Source organism: Prionailurus bengalensis, chromosome C2, assembly GCF_016509475.1.
Source record: "Prionailurus bengalensis isolate Pbe53 chromosome C2, Fcat_Pben_1.1_paternal_pri, whole genome shotgun sequence".
Lineage (NCBI taxonomy): Eukaryota > Metazoa > Chordata > Mammalia > Carnivora > Felidae > Prionailurus > Prionailurus bengalensis.
The window spans coordinates 126,299,870-126,311,651 of NC_057350.1; the positions used below are offsets into that span (position 1 = coordinate 126,299,870).

General features: G+C 41.3%; 1 pseudogene; it reads left to right on the top strand.

The window, feature by feature from the left end:
- The first annotated feature begins 2,080 nt into the window (after positions 1-2,080).
- On the top strand, positions 2,081-2,775 carry LOC122492411 (annotated as a pseudogene).
- The last annotated feature ends 9,007 nt before the right edge of the window (positions 2,776-11,782 follow it).

Consider the following 11,782-nt stretch of genomic DNA (forward strand, 5'->3'; position numbering starts at 1 on the left):
CTCTGGGACTTTGTCTCACAGGGTCCCCCTTAGGATCTCTTGTAGGGCTGGTTTAGTGGTGACAAATTCCTTCAGTTTTTGTTTGTTTGGGAAGACCTTTATCTCTCCTTCTATTCTAAATGACAGACTTGCTGGATAAAGGATTCTTGGCTGCATATTTTTTCTGTCTAGCACCCTGAAAATCTCGTGCCAATTCTTTCTGGCCTGCCAAGTTTCAAAAGAGAGATCAGTCACGAGTCTTATAGGTCTCCCTTTATATGTGAGGGCACGTTTACCCCTTGCTGCTTTCAGAATTTTCTCTTTATCCTTGTATTTTGCCAGTTTCACTATGATATGTCGTGCAGAAGATCGATTCAAGTTACGTCTGAAGGGAGTTCTCTGTGCCTCTTGGATTTCAATGCCTTTTTCCTTCCCCAGTTCAGGGAAGTTCTCAGCTATTATTTCTTCAAGTACCCCTTCAGCACCTTTCCCTCTCTCTTCCTCCTCTGGGATACCAATTATGCGTATATTATTTCTTTTTAGTGTATCACTTAATTCTCTAATTTTCCCCTCATACTCCTGGATTTTTTTATCTCTCTTTTTCTCAGCTTCCTCTTTTTCCATAACTTTATCTTCTAGTTCACCTATTCTCTCCTCTGCCTCTTCAAGCCGAGCTGTGGTGGTTTCCATTTTGTTATGCATTTCGTTTAAAGCGTTTTTCAGCTCCTCGTGACTGTTCCTTAGTCCCTTGATCTCTGTAGCAAGAGATTCTCTGCTGTCCTGTATACTGTTTTCAAGCCCAGCGATTAATTTTATGACTATTATTCTAAATTCACTTTCTGTTATATTATTTAAGTCCTTTTTGATCAGCTCATTAGCTGTTGTTATTTCCTGGAGATTCTTCTGAGGGGAATTCTTCCGCTTGGTCATTTTGGATAGTCCCTGGCGTGGTGAGGACCTGCAGGGCACTTCCCCTGTGCTGTGGTGTATAACTGGAGTTGGTGGGCGGGGCCGCAGTCAGACCTGATGTCTGCCCCCAGCCCACCGCTGGGGCCACAGTCAGACTGGTGTGTGCCTTCTCTTCCCCTCTCCTAGGGGCGGGATTCACTGTGGGGTGGTGTGGCTCGTCTGGGCTACTTGCACCCTGCCAGGCTTGTGATGCTGGGGATCTGGCGTATTAGCTGGGGTGGGTAGGCAAGGTGCTCGGGGGCAGGAGGGGCAGGCTTAGATCGCTTCTCCTTAGGTGATCCACTTCAGGAGGGGCCCTGTGGCAGCAGGAGGGAGTCAGATCCGCTGCCGGAGGTTTGGCTCCGCAGAAGCGCAGAGTTGGGTGTTTGAGCGGAGCGAGCAAGTTCCCTGGCAGGAACCGGTTCCCTTTGGGATTTCGGCTGGGGATGGGCGGGGGAGATGGCGCTGGCGAGCGCCTTTGTTCCCCACCAAACTGAGCTCTGTTGTCAGGGGGCTCAGCAGCTCTCCCTCCCTTTGTCCTCCAGCCTTCCCGCTTTCGGAGCAGAGCTGTTAACTTATGACCTCCCAGACGCTAAGTCGCGCTTGTTGTGGGAACACAGTCCGTCAGGCCCCTCCGCTTTTGCAAGCCAGACTCGGGGCTCTGCTTGGCCGGCGAGCCGCCCCTCCGCCCCGGCTCCCTCCCACCAGTCCGTGGGGCGCGCACCGCCTCGCCGCCCTTCCTACCCTCTTCCGTGGGCCTCTCGTCTGCGTTTGGCTCCGGCGACTCCGTTCTGCTAATCCTCTGGCGGTTTTCTGGGTTATTTAGGCAGGTGTAGATGGAATCTAAGTGATCAGCAGGATGTGCGGTGAGCCCAGCGTCCTCCTAAGCCGCCATCTTGCCGCAACTCTGGAGCCTTCTCTTTAAAGATGAGTATCCAGAAGTTAATGACTCATGATTGCAGGAGAAAAGAGAATTAATGATTAACAGAAGATTACTGCCTTGTGTATACATTTTGACTATCATGGCTAATCACTTGTTAAGATGAACTGTTAAGAGTCATTTTTTATTAAACTCTGATGGTTTTGACGATAAAAATAAATAAATTAAAAAAGATAGGGGGGACGGAAGTGAGCATTGCTGGGGCCTGGAGGTCCGGAGAAAGCGACTGTGGGAAGAGGCTGTCTCGACCAGCACTTGGATTCAGCTCCATCATTTCCAACATGGAAGAAACTTACGTCGATTCCCTGGACCCTGAAAAGTTATTACAATGCCCCTATGATAAAAACCACCAGATCAGGGCCTGCAGGTTTCCTTATCATCTTATCCAGTGCAGAAAGAATCATCCTGATGTTGCAAACAAATTGGCTACTTGTCCCTTCAATGCTCACCACCAGATTCCTCGGGCCGCAATAAGCCACCATATATCTCAATCTGTGGCGATAAAAGTTGTATTGAGCAGGATGTTGTCAACCAAACCAGGAACCTTGGACAAGAGCCTCTGGCCGAGAGCACCTGGCAGTGCCCTCCTTTCAATGAAGACTGGGATAAAGATCTGTGGGAACAGACCAGCACCTCATTTGTCTGGGGCACAGCCAACTACTGTGGCAACAACAGCCCTGCAAGCAACATAGTTATGGAACATAAGAGTAACTTGGCCTAAGGCATGCGTGTTCCCAAGTCTCCGCCATATGTTCTGCCATGGAAAAACAATGGAAATGCACAGTAACTGAATATCTATCTCATCAAATGCCAGATCCTAGAAGACTCTTGCTTCTTCCTGCTACCAATGGGTTCTTCATTTTTTTTCCTCCTAATCTAAATGTAGAAAGATAAACTGTGACTTTCAAGGTGGAAAAAAAAAAAAGGACTATCAAAAAGATAGTCCTTATAAAGCTCTTAGTATACTAAGTGCTCTGTCAACATTAGCTGGTTTTAAGCCAGCATGAGGGTGACCTAAAGACAGCGCTTGTTGGACTGGTCAGAGGGGTCACCAGGAAAGGGTGTTGGCCTCTGGTCAAGGCCATAGGGTCCTCATCCCAGGATGCCTAGGATGACAAGGTCACTTTAGCTTTGTGGGCCTGTTTCTTCGAAACACCCAATGCTGCTCAGTAGCTAAGATGCTATTTGCATTTCTGAGCTAACTAATGAAATAGTTCATAGTTGTACAATAACTCTTCATATAAAGCTGCTTTTTTTGTTTACTAACAATTGAGTATTGTATTTTCTAAATAAATGAAAAAGAAAAAAATTAGGGATGGTTTAGTTTCTTTGTATGACTATAAGAGATACTTATATTTTCAACTTGAAATTATTCTTTATATTTATTTTTACAGTAAATAAGAGAAAATATTTTATTTGGCCTCAGGATAGATAAGAGACATCAGTGTCAAAAGTTAAAGAAAAATGTGTGGGAAGAAAACTCGAAATTGAGAATATTCTACTCAGGAATTGATTTTTTTCAAATATGAATGGGGCAGGCTATTATTCAATTTCCACATTAGCACTAATCATAGAGCACCAGGATTCTATGGAAGCACAGTCTGAATACACTGTAAAAATCTTTGTAGTTATTCATGGTAACTACTTATTTTTACTATGTATTTTTTTTTTAATGTTTATTTTTGAGACAGAGAGAGACAGAGCATGAATGGGGGAGGGGCAGAGAGAGAGGGAGACACAGAATCGGAAGCAGGCTCCAGGCTCTGAGCCATCAGCCCAGAGCCTGACGCGGGGCTCGAACTCACGAACCGTGAGATCGTGACCTGAGCTGAAGTCGGACGCTCAACCGACTGAGCCACCCAGGCGCCCCTACTATGTATTTTTTTATTATGATAAAATACATGTAACATAAAATTTCCATTTTAGCAATTTAAGAGTATAATTTAGTGGTGTTAGGTACATTCATAGTGTCATGCAACCATCACCACTGTCTAGTTCCAGAACTTTCCATCACTCCCAGAGGTAGCTCCATAGTCACTGAGCAGTCACTACTCCCTTTCTGCCTTCCCCCAGCCTGTGGTGACTACTAATCTGCTTTCAGTCTCTGTGGATTTGCTTATTCTAGACTTTTAATAGAAATGGACTTGTACAATTACTATGTATTTCAAAACATTAATACTTCAAGCTGCCTTTGATTAAAGGTGAGGAATTATGTACTCTTCCTCTGAGACCCCACCTAAAGGAATATCATACATTAAGCCACAGGGACAAAGAGATTGGTGAAGATATTAGTGACAAGAGATTTCAGTACATTTTTAGATGCTGGGAAATAAATAGAGAAGACACAGTCTGAAGTGTGCATAAATCAGAGAGCCATTTTGTCCTAAGAACCCCAGAGTGGGACTGGGATGCCATGAGGTGAGGTAGGGCCAAAGACAAGAAATTAACCCCCAAAATGAGTATATACCAGTGAACCCCAGTCACCCATCACCCACCACCTTACTTGCAGAATGTCAGTGATGAGGTGTTTACCTCACTGAGGATAAGAGGTTTCTCTCTAGATGGCCCTATGCAGTGACACTTAGGGCTGTCTCAGCAGCCCTGCCTGGAGCACAGACCATGACCAGATGATCCTTGCTTCCAATTATCCTTTCATCACCCATAAGTATGAACAGATGATGGGGAGTCACCAGAAATTTGAAGAAGGCTTCAAGCAGGAAAAAAAATAATGTGTCTAAAAGGAAGACTAAATCTGAGCAAGATGGATTACTCAGAGAATTTAAAACTAAAACAATAACCAAAAAAATACAACCAAACAAAAGCAGTTTGGTATCAAAACTGGTATTCTAATCAGTTTCCTCAAAAATGTAGGGGACGATGGCCATGAAGAAAAGGAAGTTTAAGAGAACAAGAGTGAGGTCTTGGAAATTAAAAATATTGCCAAAAATACAAAGGCAATAGATGTTAGAAGATAAAATGGAGAAAATTCCCTGAAAGGGAGAGGGGAAATAGGTGAAAATAAGAACCATAGAGGATATAATCCAGGAGGCCCAACCTTTTACCCATAGTTGTTCTGAGGGGGAACCCAGAGAGAGCAGAGAAGAGTAGGTTATTTATCTTAAATGCAAGAAAATATTCCAGAGCTGAAGGATGAAAGTAGAGACTCTTAGTTAAAGTCGCACCAGGTACCTAAAATAATTAATTTAAAAACAGCTTACATTAAGGCATATTATCATGAAATTTCAGAACCCTAGGGATAAAAGACAACCCTAAAAATTTATGGAGCAGAAAGAAAAAGAACCTCTACAAAAAATGAGAATCAGAATGGCATCAAACTTCTCAATAGTGGGTACTGCACACTAAATGACAGTGGTATGGTGTCTTCAAAGTGGTGAGGGAAAATAATTTTCAATCTAGGATTATAATTCAATTAAATGATCCGTCAAAATGAGGAGAAAATGAAAACATTTCATACATGCAAATATACAGACAACTTCTTCTCTTAGGATGTGCTTGAGTAGAACCAGGCATGAAACCAGAAAAGGAAGTAACCGGATGTGGGAAGAGTATAGTCAACCCTGCAGGGCCATGGAGGAACATTCCAGGAGAGCACCGGGCTGCAGGACCAGACAGTAACTGGTGCCCATTGGAGGGAAGACTCTGAGTAGGGGACCTTCAGGAAAAAGGGGACTCCATACAACGCCCAACATGATGAAACGTTCGGAAATCACGTGAGTATGTTGATGCCAGAAAAACAGCAGGAAATTAGGAAGGCAATTAGAGACATCAGACAAAACAAAAAAACGATGAAGGGAGAAAATGTAGTCACAACGCATTCCTTTGCTTTGCAGAGGACGTATTTACTGTGTCATAATGCTGTAAACTACCGATTATGGATTTAACAAAAATAGTGAAATAACTATATTAGGAGGATGTGGACAGGTGAGGAGGGGACAGCCTAAGAGAGTTAAAGAGCTATTAATCTTAACACCATAATCGATAGATAATGTCAACAGTGGATAAATCAGGAAATAGTAGTAGAAGCATATTATCTGGAACTATAGAAACAACCAACAGAAGAAACAGCTTTAAAAAGTTAAAAATGCTGGCATCTGGGGAGCAGGAATGGGGATGGGAAGGGCTAGGATAAAGGACCATTGTTTTCCCTCTTTCTAAAATGCAATTTTAAAAACCATGCGTGTATTACATTGATAAAAATAAAGCAAATAATAAAAATCAACTCAAGCTGAGGTATGAGAAAAATATGTAAATGGCATTCAGAAGCCAATTTATTTGTGATTAAGACAGCTATGCTATACAACTGCAGACAATTTTTTAAAATTTCGAGTCCTATGACAAATGAAAAATGGCTTCCTTAGAAAAGAAGATGAACCCGCAGCCAGCAGAAATAAGCTTCTATCCGTTTCCAGAAGAAAATTCATTGCTCATTATGAGAATACATATAGGGTGTCTCTATCAACCTACAACCTGAGTTGTTAAAGTTAAAATTTAACAGTTTTAAAACTTTACAAAGACCATGAAAAGCCTTTATAACGCTGTAAATTGCAACCTGGGTGGAGGCATGAAGTCCACACAAATTCTGGCTTCTTTCAACTTCAAGTAACTCAGCATGTAAATCCTTAGGAATCAAGATGAATCCTAAAAGTGAAATATTTGCACCTTTGCAGAAAAAGCAGTTGAGTAGCATGTAGGTCAGTAAGAACGGGATTCTAAAGTCCACACACAGCATGTACGTACACCCAATATGGCCCCAAAAGGGCTTGGGGCTGTTGGAGAAGTTGTAAGCGCTGGGCAAATTGGGCAGGGTTAGATGCCCCTCTCTACTAGAGGGAGCCCTTCTTAGCTCCAAAACACTACAAACATCACAAAGTGTATCAGTCAGTGCAGGCTGCCATAATAAAATACCACATACTGTGTTGCTTAACAGAAATTTATTTTCTTACAGTTTCAGAGGTTAGAAATCTAAGATCAACGTGCTGGTAGGTTTGCTTTCTCCTGAGGCCTCTCTCCATGGCTTGTAGATAGCCATCTTCCTGTGTCTTCACATGGCCTTTCCTCTGTGCTTGGGCATCTCTGGTGTCTCCTTCCTCTTCTTATAAAAACACCCACCCTCCTGCCTCATTTAACCTTTATTACCTCTTTAAAGGCCCTATGTCCAAAAACAGTCACATTGGGGGTTCAGGCTTCAGGCTATGAATTTGAGGTTGGGGAGCACAATTCAGTTTATAGAACAGCCTATAACATGGTGTCCATCAGTAAACCTCAGGCTTCCACAGAGAAGAGCCCCCCAGAGAGGGATGCTGCGTGACAGTGCCATGATATGGACACATGAGACAGCCAAAAGAGCACACCCACTTTACCAGTTTCAATGATTTGAATGAGTCAAGATGTTAAGGCATAGGAAACTGACTTTAGCAGGGTTTTCTGCTTCTGTTTTCCAAAGGACTCTCCAAGTTGAGACACAATTCTGAAGTTGGAGGAGGAATCTCTGGTTCTCTGGCAAAGGCTCCTGCAGGGCAGAGGCAAATAGATCCTGGATGGGAACATCTGGGCATATGCTTGGTGACCAGTGGTTGTGCAGGAGAGGAAATATATTCCTATGTTACTATATGGCTTGGCTATGACAGTGTTTAAACCATTATAATAATGACCGCACAGAATATTAATCTAACCAAACTAAGATTAATTCTAAGGGGAAGTTCAGGGATGAGGAGGGAGCTTGTATACAATTGGCCAGAAATTAGGAAAGGGATCTGAATCCCCATCTCTCATAGAAAGGTCAACAAATCATCATCTTTGTGAGAGGGAAGTCAACCAATAATGCCTAAAACAGAAAATGTCATAAATCAACACTTGAGAGATATTATTTAGAAACAATGGGGTAAATCCTAAGATAATCAGCTAAAATAAGAGAAAGTGGAAAGAGAAAAGAAAGATGGAGAATGGACCTGGAATTTTTTTTTCAAATAAATACCTTATAGAACTAGTTAACACTTTAAATTTTGGGCATGTAAACTTTGATTAAAATAAACAAATAACATTATAAAAGGAAAAATGAAAAAAATCATACTGGCCCAATTTCCTTTGTCCTAAGATGACTATATAGAAAAGGCAGGAGCTAGAGGTATATGTAACAGTGATGGCAATAACAACAAGGCAGATTCCATTCCTTAATACTTTGTTGAGAAAATGTGTTTCTTCAATAAACACTTATGTACCTACTAGGTGCCAAGACATGGTGATGATGACACTCAAGGTTCCTATTCTCATAGATTTTATATTCTAATGGAATAGAATGAAAAATACATAAACAATTGAATAAATAGGATTATTTCCTAAGATGTTGATTGCTTTGAGGAAAATAAAAGACAATGGTTTAGAGAGTAACTGGGAGGAAGAAATGATTATTTAGACTGTGTGTTCAAGGAAATCCTTCTTAAAGAAATGAGGTTTGAGCTCAGACCTGAACAATGAAGAGGCAGCTATGGGAAAGGCAGAAGTAGCAGAATGTGCAAAGGCCCTGAGGTAGAACTAAATGTGGTGTGTTTGAGGACTAGTCAGGAGGCCAGGCCAGTGTGACCGGATTGTAGTGAGTGAGACAGAACATGAGATGAGGTATATGTGGTAAATTTTATTCTGAGCTTGATGGAAAGTCATTGAAGATTTTTCAGCAGCCTTGTGACAAGAGTTGATTTGCACTTAAAGAAACAAAAACCAGTCTGGTTGCAGGGTGAAGGCTAGATTGGGGGATGGAAAGGGGAGGCAAGTTTAGTTTGGATATTTGAAGGATTTAGGACAGGATGAAGCTGTGGAGATAGAGAGCAGTGGACAGATTTGGACTGGGAATCTTAATTTCAGTGTAGCTCTAAAGGGTAACTAAGAGGTTGGTAGGGGAACCTCAGAGGGAGTCAGGTAGAAGGAAGAAATTTTACTTCTGCAGTCGATCTCCCCAAATTCCCAGGTTCCCTTTGACATATGTGAACAGGAAGCTGTGGTCAAGGGCGGCTGAGGAATCTGAGTGATTATGCAGGGAATAAAGACTTGCCAAATTGCTTTAAACTCAGCCCATCTCCATCCTGGCTTTCACCACACTTGACGTGAACGTGTAACTGAGCTTGTAAATAACAGTGCTTGGAGGCAGAGCTGGGAATTACGCCCCTCTAGACAGCTATTCAGAGGCTGAGAGAATAGGGCCCACTCGCTGTAATGCTATGCATTAAAAAGCACTTATGCTGCTAAAACCAGCATTAGAATTGCACATAAACATTGCTGTCATGCTCTCAATGGGACTCTGGAGTCCAAGTGGGACTCTCAGAGTCTGCAGAGGGGAGAAAAGCCATCTTAGGCAGTGCAGTGATCTCTCCCTTACGGCCCACCGAGCAACACCACCTCTCTCTCTTGTGGAGAATCCTCTCTATAAATGGGGAGAAAAATGAGTTTATTTCCAAGCCAAGATTAAACTGGGTCCACACTGCATGGAGATGATGGGTCTCTGAGAAAAGAGAAATAAAATGAAACCAAGAAAGTACATTCATTCAGAGGTGGCAGGCAGGGATGAGCCAGGGGTTCTTGGAAGTTACATGCAGCTCCCTGCACAGTGCCCAACACACAGCAAGCTGTCGATGGATGGATGGATGGATGGATGATTGGTTGGATGGATGTGAGATCCATACACTTCCAAAGGTGTAGCCTTAATAGTCCTTTATTCACTCAGTTTCTGTTTAAGAATTAAATGAATTTGCTAGGCTGAATCTGTGCAAAAGGCCTTGGGGGACACATGTGGGCAGTTGGCACCACCCATGAATTTGTGTTGCATACAGATTACGTTTATCCCACTCCAGTAATTCATTCCCTAATGTGATCTGAAGTCTCGAATTATCCATGACCACCAAACAGCAGGAAGTGAGTCAAGATCAAGTGGTCAATCTGGAGTACCTGTATTGGACCATACAGTTCACCCTAAGGAAGCAATTGCTGGGATTACCTCCCTGTTCAGATAATCATCAACTCTCAGATTTACTTGGTTCCTAAAGAAGTGACAAGAAATATTTCTGAAACCTCAAATACTGAGGAGGACAAGGCCTGGACTACGATAGTTGTCCTGGGGTGAGGTTGACCTTTACATACTCTGCCTCCTTTCTCATCCACAACAGGAATCAAATTACTACCAGTCTTGAAAGGATGCTACTTGGATAAATAAATCAAGTGTAAGAGCACTCTACGTCAGGTCCAAAATATGTGAAACTCATGGAAGAGAAAAGAAATTGTCAAAAGCAAACAACATCTCTTTCAAATCCTGACATGGCTGTCCTAAGGTCTTGTCACTAAAAAGCCCTTCACTGAGCTTTATTTGCCTTTAGTGCCAGTATGATTCTTATTTAACATATAGTTATCAGTAACTTATGTATGACTCTACCATAAATTAAAAATAACGTACATTAAGAAAGTGTGGACCTTTAAAAAAAAGGCCTTAGCTAGAAAAGACCAAAAATCAGACATAAACTTATCCAACCTCATGTTATATTTGTATATCTAAAAGAGATACAGAAGAGAAAGGAAGAAAAAAAAGAACACAGGAAATCATATCACCCCTTGGGAATAGTCAGCAAGATACAGTTAAGTTATGTTTTGGTCCTCACTTCCTGAAGACAAAAAAGCATGTCAGAGTTTTCAGAAATTTAGCCATAAAAATGTCTAAAATAAAAAAGTTCTAGGCATTTCTGTGGAACATTTCTGGAAATATTTTCTATCTTGAAGTAGATGGTAGTTACATGGGCGTTTAATGATATAAAAGTTATTGAGTCATTAATTAGAACTTATGGACTTACTATATGTACATTATACCTTAGTTTAAAAAAATTCAAGACAACAAGGAATTAAATTCTCGAAAAATTCGTTTACATGCAACATCTTTCTAAGCGTTACCAGATAAATGAAGGATAATTTTACTTCTCTTACATGTTAATTGTAAAATAACCACTACTGATTAAGCATTTACCAAGTATCATACCTATGCTAACCTCTGCATAATCTTCACCAATTCCAAGTCCTTGGTAAGAACTGAGGGTCATAGGGGTGCCTGGGTGGCTCAGTTGGTTAAGTGTCTGACTCTTGATCTCAGGGTCGAGAGTTCAAGTCCTGTGCTGGGCTCCATGCTGGGTGTGGAGCCTACTTAAAAAACAAGCAAACAAACAAAACTGAAGGTCATAGAGGTTAAAGTGTAAGATGTATAACAACAGAAAACAGTATCTGTGATTCTGGCCCATCTGTCTTCTGAATCATTATATCCCCAATACATAGGCTGATATCGGGAATATGATAGGTACTTAGCAAATATTTGTGAAATGAAAGATACTTTGTATAATGTCATGGAACTAATATCAGAATATTCAAGTTTGGACCTTGAGTCTGCCTCCAAAGCTCAGGTTCATAACCATTCATGATATCAATGTCTGATAAAAACAATTGAGTCTATATAGTAGTCTAAAAAATTGTAAACCAACTTCAGGATTATCTAAAAGTGTACCATACCTGCAAAAAAATGTGTAAAACATAGCTGTACATTTAAAGAATGAAAATAAAATGAACACTCATGTACCTACCACAGTTAATAAATACAACATCATCAGTACCTTAGGAGCCCTGCATGTGTCTTTCCTGACTGCATCTCCCTCCCCAGATAACTACAGGTGACCTGAATTTTGTGTGTATCAATAGATTTCTCTAATCCCTCAACTTCATTATATGTTATATATTTTTTTTAGTTTTCTTAATTAAACAGAGTAATTTTGGTAATTTTAGTGATTCTCTTCCCACTACCATAATCTCTTTAATCTCTCTCTTCATTCAGTAGGATACTTATAAATATTTAACAAGCAATTTGAGTGGGTGGCT